Genomic DNA, 19793 nt, shown 5'->3' with positions numbered 1-19793 from the left:
CTGTTGCAATAATTGGGTTACACATTTTCACTAGAGACTCAGCCTCTGCTCCTACTCTTTAGTTAGGAGATGAACAGAAGCCAGCTGCTTTGAGTTTCATTAGAAAAACCATGAAGTTTCCAAAGGCAACTGTGAATTAGTTTTGGTTTTTTGTTTGATGATACAACAAAATGAAAACAACGACCTAACCGAGCATGGATTAATCAATCCATGCTTTAGATGACACTGTGCAGTCAACTACAGTCGACTCAAGCAAACTGCAAAATAACAATGCTAACTTCTCTCCTGACTTCCAGGGAGTGAACCTTTGGTAAACCATATAACCAAGCACTGTTGCCCTCCTGCCTCTCAGAGCTAGGAAAATTGAAGTGGAAAACGGTACCTGGGGAGAAGCTGTCGTGCTCCTGTGGGTGCTGGCTGCTGCCGGGCTCCCTGGCCAGCCCAGCACCTCCGTGGCCACGGCTGCTTGTCCGGGTCAATGTTTTACCAGGCTGTGAGCAGCCTACTGTCCCACCCTCCCTGCAAACACCCCGTGGGGAAGGCAGCGCCAGGGCCACAGCCACAGAGCCAGCACTGAATTGTTGACCCTCTTCTACCCATCTCGTCCTCCACAGGGAAAACAAAGTACATTGGAAAAAGGAAACCTGCTAAGAGAGGGATATAGGGAAAGCATGCCAAAAAGAGAGAGGAAAAAAAAGGTGCTATTTTATATATATATATATATATATAAATGGTGCTATTAATAGATAATTTCTGGCAGGTAAGTCATGATAACCTTTCTTTGCATTGTTCTAAGGCTATATGCAAGCCTAGGAGTGCCTGGCTGAAAGCTGAGGGGGAATGCTTAGTTTATAGGAGTGCATAAATTTCTGAATAAATCTTTGGGATAAGAGAGTAATCATTCAAATGACAATTAAAACTTGAAAATGGCAACAAAAAGACCTGAAAACACATGATAAAACAAAACAAAGGGAATCTCAATATGACTACAGGGGAAAGAAACGACCAAGGCAATCTGCAACATTTTACCTTGCAGGTAGACACTCTGCTCCAGCGTCTCAGCTTCTCAGGAGTGTCTCAGAGCTCTACCTGTGCTAACCAGACCTTTCTCATTCCCAGTTAAGTTAACAATTACAAACAGAGGACAGCTGAAACAGGCTGGCAATTGAATGCAGTGCTGACAAGGTGCTGCTGCTGCTCCTCGAGGAGAAGAGGACAGCTGCCCAGCTCGGCAAGGATTTGGAGGCTGGGACTTAGTGACTGGTCTCAACCTGAGAGATTTTTCAGACCTGGTATACATGTATGCTCGTGGAGGAGCAACGAGAAAATCTAGGCTATGTTGTGTGTCTGCCTTGTCAGATACTGCCTTGTCAGTCATGGCCTTTCAGTCCTGGCTTGGGGAAGAGTGATTCATTTTGTCTAATCTAGGATCCCTGACCTTAGCAGTACATATTTTAAGGCACATGTTTATGGAGAAAATCTGCATCATTGGCTGCTCTGCTAGTCAGATTAGTTACTAAAACCTGCCACATAGTGCAAGAAGGAGCATGTCTGTGTGCTGGGTTTGCTGTTGATCTTGTATGGCCTTGCACAAGGATAGGGTTGTCCACACACAGTGATGCTGGGTTGTGGGACATCAGTCGACTTTCATCAGGTTGGAGAGGCTTTCCCTACCCACTGAGCACACTGCAGAATACTCACAGCTGCATCCAGCTCACCAGCCAGCACGCATATGACACTGTTTGTCAGTGCAGCAATGGGCTGTGGCTGGACTTGAGCAAATGTGTCACCGAAAGCAGGAGTGTCTTCCCTGACCTGAGGGGGTTTCTTCAGAGCCCAAGGCCCAGGACAAGCCTGCAGGGGCCAATGTATGGCAGGCTGCTGTAGCAATGCAAGCCCTGTAGCTGCAGCCCATGCTGCATGCCCAGTGTGTCCAACACAAAAGATGCCATCATTTGCCATGGGTGCTTTGAGGTGTGGTTTTCCCCCCTGCTTGTCCCCACTCCACTCCTCTTTGCTTCAGAAAGAGAGGCGGAAGGGGAATCTCTCACAGAATTGATATTTAAGGCCACTATGGCAGCAGCCTGTGACTCCCTGGTAGGACAAGCTCTTGTCATCAGCAGAGAAGGCATATGGACTTCCCCATAGCTGCTAGACACAATCCTGCTGCTGTAAGACAACCTGCAAGACCTGGCAATGCATTTTACATGAGCCTTACTAATCCCCAACCATCAACTTGTATTCCCTCTAAATAAAAGGCTCTCACAGCTGTTTTACAGCATCTACTCCCATCCTGTGGGGGAGAGCGCTGCGACAAACACACAGGCCAGGAAGAGACCAGGTCCCAGTTTCCAACCAGCTTCCAGAAACTGAGGCTGCAGTGGCAAGACTTGGAAGTGGAAGAGCAGCATACTGGTACTCAGGTTATGGAGCCAGCTCAAATTCAGTTTGCCTAGCAGTGTAAGATCACTGCCTGTTATGGGAAAATTGTACAAATACTTAATTTTCCACAGTGCTAATACTTCTGTGAAGCATACTAGCCTGGTTCAGGCCTAAGAGAGTCAAAGTCTGTGTAGTGTTGTCTCACTGAGGCCAAAGGACATCAGAAAAGTACTGTTATCTGTCATAGCTGCCAGATGTAGCTACCACAGGAAAATTATGGCTTTACTATGGTACAGCTGAAGTTGTATCATGTCACCCAGGACAAATAAAAGTGGACAATTTTCTAGGTCCTCCCACTAAATCTGCCCTTATAGTTAGGCCGATATAATGCATCAGAAACCAAACATCAACACAAGCAACAAGAGGTTCCCTAAATACCTCTGGATAGCTGCCACCTTGTGAAAACTCAGTCTTTCATTCACACAAGCTTGTGCAACCTTCTCTCTGGTTTTCTGAGATTAAGCTCTAAGTGAAAATAATCCAAAACCCATGAGTTCTATCCTTCTTTGTAGGAAAGTGATAGAAGTAGTAATTTTTATATGGTGTTACATCTGAAAGCAAGTTGTGAACATGAATGACTGGATTAGTACTATTGCAAGGCATTTCCTCAAGTATTGATGCCTTCAGTTCTTCCACAGGCTGAGATAAAGTAATTTCCCAAAGGTCACGCAGCAAGACAGTCTTATGCTTGCAGTTAGCTCTGCAGATATCATTGCCCATGTGTCTGAAACAAGAGTGACTGTCTTCTAGACAACCTGAATTTCACAAGCTTTCCTTATTTTCTGCTCTCAGAGATGAGTTTTTCACAGTCAAGGGCTGAGAGAGACACAGATGCCCCTGTATCACCTGGTCCAAAGTTCCTTGCTCAGATAACTAAGGGTGGGTTTCTGATTAACTCAGGGCTAACAGGAGGGACTGTGACCCAGGGAAACTTTGCATTCGGCTCTTCTCAGCGCACAACCTTTGCCACAGAGCACAAGTTTCAAGGGCAACGTAACGCTTGCGTATTTACTTACCACCAATGGAGAAGGTGCTGGGTTGTACAGCACATGGGCTGCAAAGTCAAACATTAATTTGGTACAGACACTATGTAACTGCAGATTGGTTTGGGAGTACATAAAGTAAAAGATATGGATGTTAAGAGTGAGAAAGCACCTAAAATTCACAGGCTTTTGGGCAAAGAACTTTCAATTTACCCACAAAGTATTAGCAGCTTTAACAACACGTAGCTCAAATAAAAGAAAAAAAGTGAGGATCAGGTAACAAAAGGGGAAATTTCTGTGAATTTAATCTCTGGTTTAATTTTGTTCCTGTTCTCTTTCAAACTGATGCATTTGTATTTTATCCTACATGGCAACACTTGCTTTGGAAAATAGTACAGGCAGATTCAGAGGGGCTATTGCTTTGGCCCTTTGAATTCCCAGTAAAGAACCTACTGTATCTGATTACAAGGTGCTGTCAGGAATATGTTCAGATCCATCCCTAGGCAGTGTGTTGAAACCACCTCCCAGGAAATACTGGAACAGCACTGGTCGCCTCTGATGGGAGCTACATCCCCTACTCTGGAGCAGGAGGACTAGTAACTGCCTGCTACAAAAGAAACAGGTGGGAGGGGAAAAATAATTGCTGTGGGCCGCAGGAGATTGTTATCGTACAGCAAAATAGCAGAGATGTGAAACATGAATGCTCAGCAGTGGCCTGAAGGTGGCACACATGAGGACATCTCTCCAGCTGTGGCTTTGTCAGGAGGTCTGGGCTCTGAGAAATCCCACTCGGCCATACCAGCAGCACACGAGCTACAGCCTTGTCATGCCTATTCTTCCTCTTAATCCATAAGTTATTATCTTGTGCTGAGATTTCAGGGTAAAATGCCCTGTAGGTCTTCATCTACTGCAGAATGAGTTCTCAGCACTGGACAAAGTGCTTCCCTGACTGATAAGAGGAAAGAGATAACAAAGGAATTATTTGCAAACTGCCTCTACTAGAAGATCCCAGAGCTATTTTGCTAGTGGTTTCAATGGGTAGAGCTTCAGTCATTTCTATCCCCTTAGAGGAAAAAGACCTTGGATAATACATGAGATATGCAAGAAGACTAGCTCACAATTCGCAGAGAAACTGAGTGTTGATGGTGAAGAATATTTGCAAGTAGTTTTTTTAGAGCTGATTTCGTAAATATCTGGCCAGCAAACAATGGGTAATGCTGGTGGGAAAACATACAATGCCAGGCTATAAGCTCCCTAAAAGAAGAGGCTTAAATCAAAACAACCAAACAAGTCCATCTTACCTTTCTTGTTCTCTCCCTTATTTGCAGATTTTTGTTTGCAAAAGCAGTATTTCTAAACGTTATTATCCATTTCCAAATCCACTATATCCATTTCCAAATCCACTATATTTCTTGAGAATTGTCTATTTTGACTTTATCTGTGTTTTGTATGACCACACTGTGCTGGTGATTTAGCAACTTCTCACTGCAGACAAATATTTCCAAATGTCCCCTTCTTGGTAGCTGTTCAACTGCTTTTATATGTATTGCTTCATTGCATGATGCCACCCACAGTCACACTTAGGAAAGGATTGTGTTGGAAGTGTGGTGGTTTAAAATCACAGATGTACATTCCCCTTGGGTTTGGTTTTAGTGCACAAGTACGTCAGCTATGGTGTTTCTAGGATTTCCCTGATGTGACAATTACTGAACAGGGATAATTTCAGGCTTGAGCTTTGACAGTGTTGGTTTAGTCAGGATTGTCCCCAAACAGCCATGGAGTCTGCACGATTTGGGTACCTGAGCAATATCCCCATCATGACCCTGGTTCCTTATGTCAGCCTGTGCCAACTGGGAGCAGAAGAGCAAACGGGCAGGATGGCAATGGTCCAGGGCAGATGGTCCCAGGAACATCCGTAGCACTAGGAGTGACTGGCCTGCCATTGGGATGGCACTGGGCACACATCACAGCACCCATAGTGCACTGGGGAATGTGACAGAAAGGTACCTTGGTGAAGCTGGAGAGATTTCAGTTGCAGTGGAAGATGATTACTGCTTCAGAGAGAAAAACAACACATTGAACCCTATTTTCAGGTGAGCTTGCCTTTCACTTAGACATCAAAATAAGCCTTAGCTGAAAGCAGAGCCCCATAGGCTACCTGGGCACAGGTGTCACAAGAGGCGTTGCAAAGAGTATAAATCAGACCGTTTCCCAGGGAGGTTGTCCTGGCAGCCACTGTCTTTCAGAACATGCTCAAGCACTGCAGGCACCGACCCAGGGCATCCCAAGGGCCAAGTGACCTGCAGCAGCCAGGCAGGTCTGCAAGGAGTCCCTTGCAGCCAGTGATATTTGCTACACAAATGGGCTGCCAGCCATGAAAGGCAGGTGGAAAATATACTAAAATTAAATATTGATATGTTTTGGTGACTGTCACTTAGAAAATGTGAACGTTTGACCAGTATAATGTTTTTACTAATTTCCTCCTTTAAAGGGGTATTTCTAGGAAGAGGTTTCATAACATTTCGGTTAAGATTTTTTAATTATTTGATTAAAGACATATAATATGCATAATTATTAAACAGTTATAAGCACAGCTTGGTATACAACTTTTTCTTTTTCCCTGACGTTCATTTAAGATAAAAATACAATTATTTTATACAAGAGTACTTGAATCAACATCTAGGGGCTGTGTGACTGTATCTATCTCTTTATCCATTGTCTATCTTTCTATCAAGACACATTAGGTTTTACAATGCTTTGGGACATCCAAATGGGTATGTGGAGCTGTAAAAAGTAAAAATTTCTAAGAAAAGAACATACATGTGTTGCTAACAATGCCTTAATTAATATTTTTGGCCTTTAACATTGGAGCTGAAACTAACCTGTAGCCGTTTGAGCAATGAGCAGTCTTCTTAGCAAGGTCCCTAGCGCTTTATGTTAAACTTGAGAAAACATTTGCCATCTAATTCAGTGCCTGGCATTTGATGACATGAAAGAAACATCTTCATCAGACTCTGCAAGTGCAGCTAGTTACTTTGAATGAACCCCAGGAGATAAGTAACATTTCTATTTAAAAAAGATTCTTAAGAAGCTAATACATACAGAGATTTTACAGCTGAATGGAAAAGCTAGGACTGAATCAGCCTTTCCAACAGATACTGCCAAGGAGATGAATTAAATATTTTTTGTTCTTACTTGCTTCACTGGAAATCTCAGAGGAGATATTGATATGGATCTTTGTGAGCTCAGTTCCTGAGGACTGCACTTAAATATTCAGAAGTTGTTATTTACTGCTTAATTATCTCTGTACAACCAAAAATATCTGTCAGCTTTAGTAACACAGACATCTTTTCTACCTCATCATCAAATTTAAGGCACAAGAAAAGATGTTTGTAGGTGAGTGGGATGAAGGTCTGAAGGGCTGATCCACACAGTGGCTCTCTTGCTTTGTGATTCTCCTATCATGTACCCATGAATTGTGTCTGGCTGTCTCTCACTCCTCTCTTTTAGAGGAACTCTGAGGTAGAAGGAGGCTTCCTGAAACACAAACAGCTTGAAGTGAAGAGAATGTCTGGAGGTGGCAACATGGCTATGACATAGCTGTAGCTAAACATGCAGCCACAAAAATGCCAGGAAGACTGAGGGTGCTTAGGATGAAACCGGATCTGATAATTTTTCTGGAAAGAAATTAATAGAGAATCACAGGAATTAACAGGTGTGGTTGAGGAGGAACAGAAGTTGTGCTTACAGGGTGGATGATAACTGGAAAGGAAATCGGGGCAGAGCTGAAAGGCATTTTGCATGTAGAAGAGATGAGAGGAAATCCATAATTTGTGAAGTGAAAAAGAAAGATAGGGTAATCCAGCTGCTGAGGTGAGCTCAAGTGTTTTTGGAGGAACAAGTAATGAGATACAGCAATGCCCGTGAAAAAGGACAAAACGTATGATCTACAGGATATAATCCATAAGGGTAGAGTTGGAAAGAGGAAGCAGTAAATACAGAATTAACCAATGCTGGCTCTAAAGACATGTGAATGAATCAGGCAAAACAATATTGTACTAAAAGGACAAATCTAAAAGGATGGCTAGTCCCTGGATGAAGGAAGAATTGGCGGATCATGTGCTTTCAACTCAGGTATTTGTCACCACTGTACTGACCACGGGGAGTCACACTGGCACAAAGGTGCAAGAGATAGAGTTCAACTAGAGAAAAGAGGAAAAGAGTGACAGGTGACAGTGCAAGAAGACTGAACTACAGAAAAACAAGGAGATTAGGGCCAAAATTACTTGTGTGGTGGAGCTGGTCCTGGGGCAGAAGTGAAAGGAGGAGGGGGAACTGGAGGGGTAATGGTTGAACAAAACCAAAAAATGAAACAATGAACCTTTTTCCTGTTTACGATAAAAATAGCCCCAAGCAGATTTTCTTCTCATAGAAGGAGCCTAGGAAAACCAGCAACACCCTCTCCATAGTAGCTACACCACATACACAAATAAAGTATGTTGCTAAACTTGTTCAGGTTTCTTTATGTTTCTTTTTTTTCCCCTATGTAAAGGTTAAAACCATATACCATTTACCCCCCATGCACACACAACCAGTAATGCTTTATGCTTGTAATGTTCCCATCCATTGTATAAGAGCTAGAGAACTGAGTAACACAATGTTCTGTACTAGAAAACTGCGGCATTTAGCCAGCGTATCAGTTTCCCAGAGTGGTTTTACGGTATTTCTATTTTTTAGATCTTCTATTAGTGCTCAAAGTACATCTATTTTTCCATGCAAAGGAATAATTTAAGAGAAAATCTGTAATGTCTACTCTGGCAAGCAGATCAATGTATTTTCTGGGATTGGTGGCAAATTGATCTACAGCCTGGCCATCCTGAGGCTAGTGGGAAAAGCCTGGTTCAAACTCTCAAGTTATAAAATCCATCTTGCTCCTAAATATGATTTTAGGATGCAAAAACCTTTCACTGGATTCTGCAAAATTCACATAGTAACCTTTCAGCTTAGGCAGACACTGTATTTTGTGATCTGACCTACAGAACCCCACTCTGCTCACTACTACACAACTAAGAGGGTTTGGATACACGTACTTCAGTGAAAAACAAGTGCTGTCTATTTTTAAGCACAGGTGCAACTATTTGTGGTTGGCTGGGTCTCAGTCCAGTTTTTCCATAGGCTGAAATTCAGATTTGAAGCTTAGATGTGATTTATGTTAAAACTGGAATTACACAGTTTGCTCTCATCAACCTTTGCACAAGGCAGAGAGACTCTCATGGCCAGCTTGTTCTTGTAGAACTTTTGCTTAGGACAAAACTTCCTGAGGACAACAGTTTGCATTTGAGTTGAGCTGCATCTGTACTCGAGACAGATCTTTGGCTTTGTAGATTCAAAATGATCCCCTAATCAGTGAAGATTTGAACACTGAAAGGGTGGATTTGATTCAACATAGCTCCATTTATTCCATGTGGATAATGAAGAATAGTCAAGTTTTACCTGTGTTGTGGACTCCCAGTTGGGTCATTTTTATGGTCCTGCACATTCGTACTAGACAGCTGTATTTTTTTGTTTGGTAAACACAGGGAAATAGATGTGTGGAAAACATTGCTCTGAGATAACATGCATTCAGAGAACTAAATGGATGTTATGGACCACTGTGAAGAGGGATGACAAATCATATTTTAATGATTACCAACACTCCAAGCCCCAACAGATTACGAGACAGGCCTTAGGAAAGATTGCTAGAGTCACCCAACACTAATAAAACACTAGATTCTGAAACCAAACAAACCATTATCAGTCTGGCAATGTCTGAGAAGTGTGGCAATGGTATTGCAAACCTGAAAACAGGATTTTTTCATGATTGATTGTACTCTACTTTTTCTTTTGCAACTTATCATCTGAATCTAAACCCAAACTTGATTGGTATTTTGGAATAATCCCAAAGTATTGTGCAGCGATAGTGAGCATTTCATATTACAGTCACGTACTTGTGGGCTTTTAAATGCTATTAATTGCTTATGCTTGCACAGCCTTTCCCTTGAAGGAATCCCAGCTCACTTGCTGAAGCATTTTCACACAGTAGTTTCACCTCCTTTGATTTACAGTCAGCTCTGAAGGAGAGCACAAAGTGAAATTATCAAAATTGGATTTTTTTTTTAAATACTTCATCCACTGGGATGGTTTTGAGAGCTAGAACACATTTATCTGATCTCACACAGTAGCTCGCTACTCATTAAAAACGTAGGGAGGGAAGATTTGCTTCTTACTAAACTACAACACAGTTCCCAAGAGCATTAGCAGCAAATAAATAAGGGGTCTAGATCATGAATAGTGTTTCCATAACCTCACTTGTTGCCCACGTAGGAAGTAGGGACACATGACTGCTCAAAAATGAAGAACTACAGAGGCTGAGAACAAGTCCAACATGACAAAGAGCAACAACTCTGCTGTGTTTGGTTTGGGGCCAGCCAAGGCTGCATCTGCAAATTTACCATTTTGCCACTGGTACTTCCTTCACTAAAAAGACCCCAAATTGTCTCCTGCTAGATCCTGGCTCTGTCTGAAGCGAGGTAAGAAGCGCTATTGCCATGCCACTTGCAACACTATGGCAGGCAGCCAGTGAGAGCCTGCCCTACCAGCTGGCACCACCTCCAGCTGGCACCACCTCCAGCTGACCTCATTCCTCTCGGTAAGCTCCTTTCTGGGTTGGGGCACCAGTTCAAGAGCTGGGTTTGACAGCCTGTCACCAGGGTAGACCTCCTGCTGTCCTTCTCCTGATGTCCTTCCCCTGCCCCGGTGTGCACATCCAGTGCAGCTGGGAAGATGCTGGGAGAGTGGCAGCAGCTGGGGAGTTATGCACTGTCCTGGGCCAAGCTGAGCCCCAATCCCAGCACAGTTCACAGAAAGGTAAGCTGTTTCTGTTTCACACCAGGCTTCTCTCAGGAAAAAGGTAATGTTGTATCAGAACAACACTCCCAGATGCAAAAAAGCAATTGCAACTCAGACAGTACAAATAAATAACAGATGGAAGAAAAATGGCACCCTTTGGATTTGCTGCTAGTCTTCACATACATATTTGACATTTAGATGCTATTACGATGAATGCTAGGGTTCACTTATTGATTAAATTGCAGTTACTAGGCCAGTTTCTAGTTCTTATCTGATGCCACTTTATTGATAGGTTGAATAAAATTTCATTTGCTTGTGCTTAAGTAAGTCACCAGTATCAATCAACGTTTTCTTATGGTGCTAAGCTCACAAAAAACGCACACCAGGGGGACCAGTAATGAATAGAAGCCTCTGGGATCACACCATGTGTGAGCCTGAAATTCCAGGCTACGAATCAGCCTGTGGATTGTAGGGCAGAGCCTGTAGCGAGTTTTTGTAAAAATGGCACATGGATTAACACTTGCTGAAACTTCATTTTCATCACTGTGTTAGTCAATATTCTGGGTGTTTGCGTCTTGTTGATTGCATCCTTTGCTAAGGAACAGAAAAGAAAGTGGAAGCTCACAGCTCCTTTGGCATGTAGATCTCCCACCTATGTTACTGTATCTCTCAGGGGGAGATGTGAAGAAGAGGCAGATTTATACTGAGGAATCATCATTATTTAAACAAAGCACCCTCCATCCCTGATCCTGTTGGTTATCAGGAGCTCTGCAAACTTCTGGGCTTCTGCAGCCAGCAGAGCTGCTGCTGTGTATTCTGAGGGAATTCATTTTTAGTAAGCAAATAGTCCCATACCCTAGGTTAGCATCCCTGAGGTGCCATATGGGACAAGCCAGCACATATCTGTTTAGCTCTGGAGGCTCTTTTCCTTCCACATTGGAATTGGAAATGGAGGCAAGGGGCTTGTATTGCCTTAATTCTGCTAAAATGATCGCCCTGATATCTGTAGATTCATATGAAGACCTATATGCAAGAAAGGAAAGAAGATAAACGGCGTTCCAGAGAAGATGAAAGGAACTCTGCATGGTCTCATTAAAAACACTTATCTCAGGGAAACGGATTTCTAGAAATTAAGTTTTATACTGTTTTTATTCCTATTGAGTGAAGAAGAAAATGGTGGGACTGCTGCAGCCACTCAAATAGAGCTTTCACTACTTGGTGACATTCTTTTAGAAACTTGTATCTCCAAGGTCTTTTTTGCCTTGTGGCTAAGATGCAGAAGCAATATCCAAGTTAAATGCCTGCATGTCTAACCTAAAGAAAAATGATACAGTGCTCAATCCTGCAAATTAACACATCAGTCAGAAACCACTGAGTTGTCTGGGATATCAGATTATGATTTGAGAAAACTTCTTTTAACCTAATGAGTCTGCATTCTTTGTTACATCAGATTAGCATAATTCCCCCACAGTCAAGGTAGCTGTACTATTTCAGTTATGTTCTTATACCATGCTTGTCATTTGAGGGCTGTACAGCAGAGCTTCAAGCAATGTGATTAATATCAGGAATAAGTTGCTTGGTCCCCTTTGAGTCAAACCCTAAAAGTCCTATAGCAGTTAATACAACTTTTAAAATACAGATACCATCTATAAAACTCTTTTAAAAGTCTTCATTGCAGGCAGTACAGATATGTATAGACCTCAAAAAAAGGCCATGTGGAAACATGGCCTAACTCTCTGCAGCCACAGAAAGGAAACTTCCAGCTTGTGACGACATGCACTTGTGCACATATTTGACACAATTCTCAGGCTTTTGTGAATGGATCTGTGCACAAAACAACCCACCATCAATTTTCTTGCTTATAAAAATTATTCTAAGGTAATTTAAAAATTATTTTTTAAAGTTTTGTTTCTGGTTGGTTTTTTTTTTTTAAATCCTAACCAATAGAAAGATCAGAGTGGTTTTTTTGATCCAATTTCATACCATCTATTTCTCATACTGAGCCATATCAGCAGTCAGATTGTAAACCTACAGAACACAGTGTGTCAGAATCAGCTGGTCAGAGTCTGCTCGTCACAGCTTCAGGCTTTAAGGTGATGGCATTGCACTGTTGTAATATACTTTAACAATGTGTTCATCATTACTGCAATATAAAAGAGGAGGATAAATAGAACTTTTTTTTTCTGGTGGTGTGAAGATAAGCAAGTTAATTTAAACTATTGAGTATAATGTTTCCTGCTATAGGAAACAGAGCAAGGACAAGTTTCGTTATATTACTGTGAAGGGTGTTTTAGTTATTTAGAGGATAAAGGAACAACTTTGGATCATTTTTTAATCCAGAAACTTTGCAAATCTTATTTTAGTTTCATAAAAGAAAGCAAAGAGCTCAATTTGGAGCCTTCCCGTGCAGAGAAAGAAGGACAAGACAGGGTAGAGGACACAGAGAAGAGGGTGCCCTTGGCTAAGTCGATCTTGTCACGCTAGTTTAACAGGATTTAAAAAAAGTCTTCCTAGCATAAATAACTGTGAGCACTACAGCACGTGTGGACATCATGGCTTCAAAGAGCTTAGCCTGCATCTTACTGGACATCCAGCCAACACATACCATCATGCAATGTTCCTGCCACCGAGCCCTACTGTCTTCCTCTGCATTCGGTACCTACAGCCATGGTACAGCTGAGGGAGTGACCACCTTTCCCATAGGTACTGTGGTACCGATACTCCCTGCGGTGTTCTCCAGTTCAGGCACAGATGGGATGACAGAGCACACTGAATTCATTTACACATCAGAAAACTCCACAAGGTTTGTTCACTATGCAAAAAAATAAAAATGGGAACAGTGTTATTATTTCAAATTTTTGGGGGCTCATGTGACTGAGGAACCTGTCTGCAGCAGTGACCACAAACTGACCCTTTACAGAACAAGTGCAGGACAAACATATGTCATCTTTTCCGTGAGTAATCTTCCAGCCTCCAACCATTTTCAGCTGAGGGATCTACTTAAGCCTGATACAGTTTGCCGAGAGGTGGATATCCCTTTCAGGTACTTGCCCAGTCTTCTGCTATACACCTGCAAAAACTGCTGCAATTATCACACCCTTTGGCAAAGAGTTTCACTGATTTAGTATTTGCTGCATGAAGAAAAATCTTTTTTCCCCTGAAAACAGCTCCCATAACTTTGTCTAACAATTGCTACCTCTTGCATTGGAGGACATAGTGAGCAGTTCATACCCATCCCACCTCCCCTCTATGCCACCTGGGATTTTATAGACCTGCATGGTGGTCTCTTTGCCTGAGCCTACTCAATCAGAAGCTATCACACCTGTGTTTTGGCTGCTCATTTCTAAGGGATTAGACAATTTACTAAAATGTTCTTGTTGCCCAGGCTCCCTGTACATCCTTACTGCAGAACTGCACTCCACGCTCACTCTTTGGACATTGAACATACTGAGCGTAACAATCACACAAAGCTTGGTTTGGGCCAATGATCCCAAATATTGAATTACCAGTGTGTGAGCACTGAATTCACACAATTGCTCTCATCCTGATACTCAGGGAAGTAGCAAAGATTTTGCTTTGCTTGGTGTACTAAATTTGGGCTGTTAAAGCTAAGATTCCTTTATCATTTATATGCATTCATTAGCTTTTAATTATACTACCCAATGTCATGACTCCTTTCCACCACATCATTCTGCCACATTTTCATTTGGTTTGCAGCTTGCTTTCAGTTGGCTAAAGGAATCAGCCAGAAAGTGGGCTTTTTAATAATGTGAACATCATCAATACTGTGAGCACTAATATACTTTGCTATCTGCAAATGTCTGCCTATGATGCTACTGAGATAAATAACCCAAAAATAACACAAAAAGTTCCACTTAAACATAAGAAAAAACTATTTCACTGTGAGGGTGACGGAGCAGTGGCACAGGCTGCCCAGAGGGGTTGTGGAGTTTCCTTCCTTGGAGATCTTCAAGACCCACCTGGAAATGTTCCTGTGTGACCTGATCTAGATGAACCTGCTTCTGCAGGGGGGTTGGACTAGATGATCTCTAGAGGTCCCTTCCAACCCCTACCATTCTATGATTCTATGAACCCAAGTGACTGGATTCTGTGAGCTTTCCAGTTGCTATCTGAAAGCCAAAAGCTCTGCATGAGCTCAGACAGTAGACTTTTTAAAAAGCTGCCTTCACTAAGGAACAACTTCTAATTCTTCAAGGTTTTCCTATTTTAACTTCTCTCAGTGACTGATCTGTAATGGAAATTCTGCCCAATCTTGTTCAGGCAACATATTTCAATTGATTTTACATCCATTCATCAAAAAGATTGGCTTTAACAAATTAACTTTCTGTCTAGCTAGAACATGACCAAAGATGTTAAAATCAGGTAAGATGGTTTAACGTAAACATGTGTTTGCATGTGTACCATATGGCTGCCTGGTTTTTCCTCCCATACTGGGACAGAAGGACATTTTTAATTCTGTACAGTAGGGGCAGCTCATCGTAACCACCTCTGTGAAAAACAGCTTGGGCAGCTATACTCCTCACAGGTCTATGTGTGCTAAAGCATCCCAAGAGCATGTCATGCCCTGCTCACTATGCAGGCCTTTCTCCTGGCTCTGAGAGTCAGCACTAGCATCCTAAAGAGGAGTGACTGGAGCCAGGAACTAATAAATATATAAGTAAATTGGGATAAATATATCAAATAGCTCAGGTTGGTTGGCAATCATTAAAGCTGATGCCTAGTCAAGCTCCTCCTCTGTCGCAAAGTCAGGGCTGAAAATGATAGATGCCGACGGTTCACCTCTCTGCAACTTCAATGTTAAATAGAAGATGCTGATATTATTTCTCACTTACTTATTTATCTGTATCTACTCTATTTTTCCAAAGTAAGTTTAAGGTGAGAAGATAGGCCAAAAATAACTCCACAGTAGCACACTCAATGGGGAGTGACTTGGTCAGCATCTCTACCACTGGTATAGACATTTTGAAAACTCCACAGTGACAGACACAGCAGAAGAAGATATGACTGATGGAAAAGTGCAACAAAGCAGTATCCCTGTTAGCCATCCCTCATAATCTTTCCCTTCAGTCTCAGTTGATCACCAAATTGTTCTTCTTTTTCCCAAAGGCCTGTCTGAGGGCCAGTGCTAAATGCTTCACTTGGCTCTACAGAATCCCTGCTGAGAGAGACTGTCGGAGAATGGCCATAAGAATCACTTATGTACACTCATGGGAGGGCTTTGCACGGTCGTAGCCCTGGTCTGGCAGCCATTCTAGTCTCAAGTTAATAATTACACAAATATTCACTTCTGCTTTTTCACTAGTGTCCTATCTTCTGCTTCATGATGGCCACTCCTTTCCTCGTTCTGTTTCATGTGCTGCGGGAGGATGGGTCCGTGGGCATCAGCATTCTCTCCCCAGTCTCTCCTGCCCCACAGCAGTCACCCTGTGCTTCCTGGGGTAGGATCCTTATGCTTCTTGAGTGGTCTTTCTTCTGGATTCAGACTACTAGGATCAAACGTTCATCAGGTTCATTACTCATTGCTCAGTCTGCTAATGTGTTTATTTGTTCCAGGTCTTCAGTGCTCCAACCAAACCCAGGAGAAGATCCTTGGCTCTCTTCAGAGCTGGCCTGTCTTGTGCAAGCACAAACCAAGGGGCTGCTTTGGAAGGAGAGCAAAGGCAGGGAGGCAGTAAAGGGTCACAAAACACTGTTTGGAGGCAGCAAGTTACCATTAAAGAATGCTGCCCACTTATGTAGAAAAACTGGGTGCCAGCCGCTCACTGACCCTGTTATTCAAGTTTTGCAGCCTGCAGCAAAGGTCTCCTAGAATTAGCTCTCCTAGTCTGGTGGTGAGACACCTCTGATGTCTGAAACAGGTTTGCCTTGGGGTTGTTAAATACCTGCTCCACATGATTGGGCTAATTAAAAGTTTTTAGCCAAACAAATCCTTGTTTGTGAAGGTATAAAATCTAAGAGGATTAGATGTTAGTTAAAGTAGACATAACTGAGAAACAAGGTTGTTGCTTTTACTTCTTCTTTACTTCTACCCTAGTGTGTGCGGTGAAAGGAGTGGATAACAAAACAATCTGTGAAACAAGCCTCAGATGACATGTAAACGGGGTATATTCCACAGAAAAAAAAAGTGTCTCCCTTGAAATCAATATTGCCATGAAACAGGGGAAGGCTTTGTTCTACATACAGAAGGCAAAACCAGCTTTAATTAAAATCATTTGATCTCCAGTTTGCTTGTAAAGGAAGCATAGGTATTTTCTATTATTCTACAGGTTTACTACCACAGACCATTGGATACATAGGTATATACAAATAGCACCAAAATCTGCCTAAGGACAATGTAACTCCAAACTTTAATCAGTAGAACTATCTGCTACTAAACTGAGAAAGTAGGTGAGTCTCATTCCTGTTGCACTGACCAGTTGGGAAGTCAATGGCTCTCAATGATTTTACACCTTTTGTCCTTCCAGGGAGGTCTTAGTTATAAAGAATCAGCTTATTTTGCATTTCCATTGGAATCAGAAGTCAATTGTTTTCTTCCTCTGAGAAGAAACTACTTGCAATAACATCCCTAGTAAGGACAGGTTAGGGAAAAAAGAATTCAGATTGATAGCATATTTGCACTGAACAAATGTTTCCTCCCTACCAAAAAACCCACCAAAAAATAGGCCACTAGATCCTCCAGATCCCTCCTCCCTCTCTGAAAATAAACTCTTGTCTTATGCCTGCTCAGAAATTCTTGACTTTATTCCCAGTGAGACTGTTGAGCTAGGCAGCAGCCCTCACCATCAGCATCTGCTGCTACCTGTCATTTTGCCTTGTTTCACTGCTGCTTCCTGGGCAAGCATCCCATGGATCCCAGGGTTTTATCTTGATGGCCCCATTCTCCCCTACCAGTCTCATTCTAGAACAGTTGCTAAAGCTGGTAGCACTAATTATACTTTTATTCGAATGTAAATACTTTGCTTGGGGATATAATAAGCATACACCTGATTTTGGAGCCTCTGAAAAGAGGCTGTTTGTGCTGATCAGTGCCAATAAGGAAGGGGGAGATGTAAGAACTACCTCTACAGAAGTAAATTAAGTTAAACCACATTAGCAGGTGTTCCTGAGTGCTGGAAATCACTTACAGCCTTATAGGTGCACTTTGGACTCACACCGTTTAAATACCAGTTGTCCAAACCAGAGGACAGATGCCACTAGCCCAGGCACAGGCTGGGGGTTAGGATGAGCTCTGAATCATTTTTAACATACAGTTTGGGTGAAGCCTGGTGAGACAGTATCCTCCTCTGGAGGCAATCAGCCTCCATGCCAAGGAGCAATTCTGGACACGTTTACTTTACTAGCAGAGATGTAGCTAATGAGGAACAGAGACGGAAAACCAAAACCCTTCTTTAACAACCAAAGCAAAGAAATCTTTTACATCTGGAAATACTGAGGCAGATGACCAAATGATTAGCACTGCAACAAGTTTGCACTGCCTGCAGCTAGAAGAACTGCTCTCTATGGAAGCAGGAATGCAGTTGAACCTGTGGAAACACGATAAGAGATCTATACTTAATATTTTTTGGTAGTCTACGTACGTCACATGTAAGTTTCCACAGAGGTGGAAGAGCATTCAGGATTGAACTCTTGTGTAAAATCTCCCTACTCAAACCAGCTGAGGATGGCTTGGCCACCAAGTGCCAGCAGCACATCTTCACCCCTTCTGGGAAGGTGAAAGTATCAAAAGCAGAGGTGTGAGAACAACCTTTTTGCTTTTTGCAATAAGTCGACCCTGGAAAAAACAATAACAAAAATTTCTATTTGATCTTTTTTCTATAAAGCTTCTTTAAAATTTCCCCCAGTTTCCACATAAGGTTGTCGATTAAGAAACTGAAATACTTTCCTTGGCATTTTTATTTTTGCACAGATCTGATTGTTTTGCAAATTCGACCCAAACTTATCAATAGTTTCACTTTTGCAAAAGCTTTACTTTTTGGAAAGTATGCTGTTTACACTCTTTTTCTGCCCAGATGGAATCCTGTTGAGCTTGCATATTGTAAGGAAGAAAGTGCAGGTATGAATTTCTCTGCTGATGTTTCATCACGTGTGGGCTGATGTCCTCTGGAGGTACGAAATACAAGTTTAGTATATACAGACCTGACTGATCTAGTTGAAGGATTAAATAGCGCATCTCCTGGCCTTTTTACAGAAGGATGATTCAAGAAATCCGTAGCTCCCTAGGCTTGCTGCACAAGATCACAGCCCGATCACACGTGTATGATGGCACAAATAGATGAATAATAGCAACTTCATTTTCAGTCCCACCCACATTTCATCTTTTTTTTTTTAATCACATAACACCTACACACAATGTTTGGCTAAAACTGACAAACACACAGAACAAGAAAGTCGATATATTGTTTTTTCTGTGTGTATATCTCAGACGGAAGTAAGAGTTGGGGTTTCTTTCACCTTATTTTTTTTTTCTTCTTCTTTTAGGGAAATAAATTTGAGAAAATAGCAGGCAAGAGGTGAAAGCCATTAGTTGCCATGGGATTTCAAAAGGTAAGTCTTTGCACAAGTGCTTGTTAGATTAGACTAGAGTGGGAGACAGCTGACCTGCTCTAAAATCCTGCTGTCTGGCTTCCCAGTTGGGCCAAGGTCAGCTCCAGCACATGCCATAACCTTGCCTCCTTTGAGAACTGGAAGAGTATTGCCCTTGACTTGAATGGGGGCAGGATCAAGCCCTACCCAGAAAGTTTCATACGTTACGTGTCATATGTGCGTGCCAGCATTATGCAATGGGGTGAAAAATGAAAACCTGTCAGGCACAGAGCTGGTGCACTCAAGGACATACTGTTACTTGTTTTGCAGCTTTGCTGCTCTAATAGGGATTAACAATGTGCCATTGATAGCTGCCATGATAAAGTCAACCAAAATGCCTCATTTTTTAACTTTCAGAACATGACCTAAACTATTGAGGGAAATGGCCTTAAGGTTTTTAAAAAATTAAATTGGGAAAGCATTTCCTTTTTCCAGCCTTCTCTCTCTCAACTTTTTCCTCCTCCTTTATCCCTCTGGCTAACACAGCAACAGATTGAATTCACCTCCTCGTTCTTTCATTATTTTTTTTTATTCCAGCCAAGTTGGTTGGTATTGTAAGTCACCAGCCTTTGCTTTCCATAAATTCTTTGGTGTATTACTGCATAGCAGAGTGGTGTGACAAGGATAAAGAGATTAGAAGTAATTTCATATAACTCATTCTTCTGATAAAATCTGCAGAGGGCTTTTACTGGTAACTCTGAGTGTTGCTGAAATTCTTCATTAAAAACTTTCAATATACAGGCAGGAAATCTCTAAGCACTAAGACACAGAATAACCAAAACATAGAGAGAGAGAAAGAATATGAAATCAAAACCTGAACAGAGACTAAATACAAAAGAAAAAACACCTGTTCAATGATAATAATGCGCGTTATCT

General features: G+C 42.0%; 1 protein-coding gene across 5 annotated transcripts in view; it reads right to left on the bottom strand.

Annotated features, from left to right (window-relative positions):
- Nucleotides 1–19793, bottom strand: part of RBM47 (RNA binding motif protein 47) — an 80052-nt gene that overhangs the window by 43946 nt on the left and 16313 nt on the right. The window contains exon 1 of one of the 5 annotated variants that reach the window (XM_061993749.1): nucleotides 383–411. The exons of the other annotated variants lie outside the window; for them this stretch is intronic. The gene's annotated coding sequence lies outside the window, so the exon portion shown is untranslated. Of the gene's footprint in view, nucleotides 1–382; nucleotides 412–19793 lie in introns of those variants that run through there. 5 annotated transcript variants of the gene reach the window in all.

The sequence above is a fragment of the Colius striatus genome, chromosome 3 (genome assembly GCF_028858725.1).
Source record: "Colius striatus isolate bColStr4 chromosome 3, bColStr4.1.hap1, whole genome shotgun sequence".
Classification (NCBI taxonomy): domain Eukaryota; kingdom Metazoa; phylum Chordata; class Aves; order Coliiformes; family Coliidae; genus Colius; species Colius striatus.
Note: the sequence above shows the minus strand (reverse complement) of the source record. Positions and strands in the feature narration are given on the sequence as shown.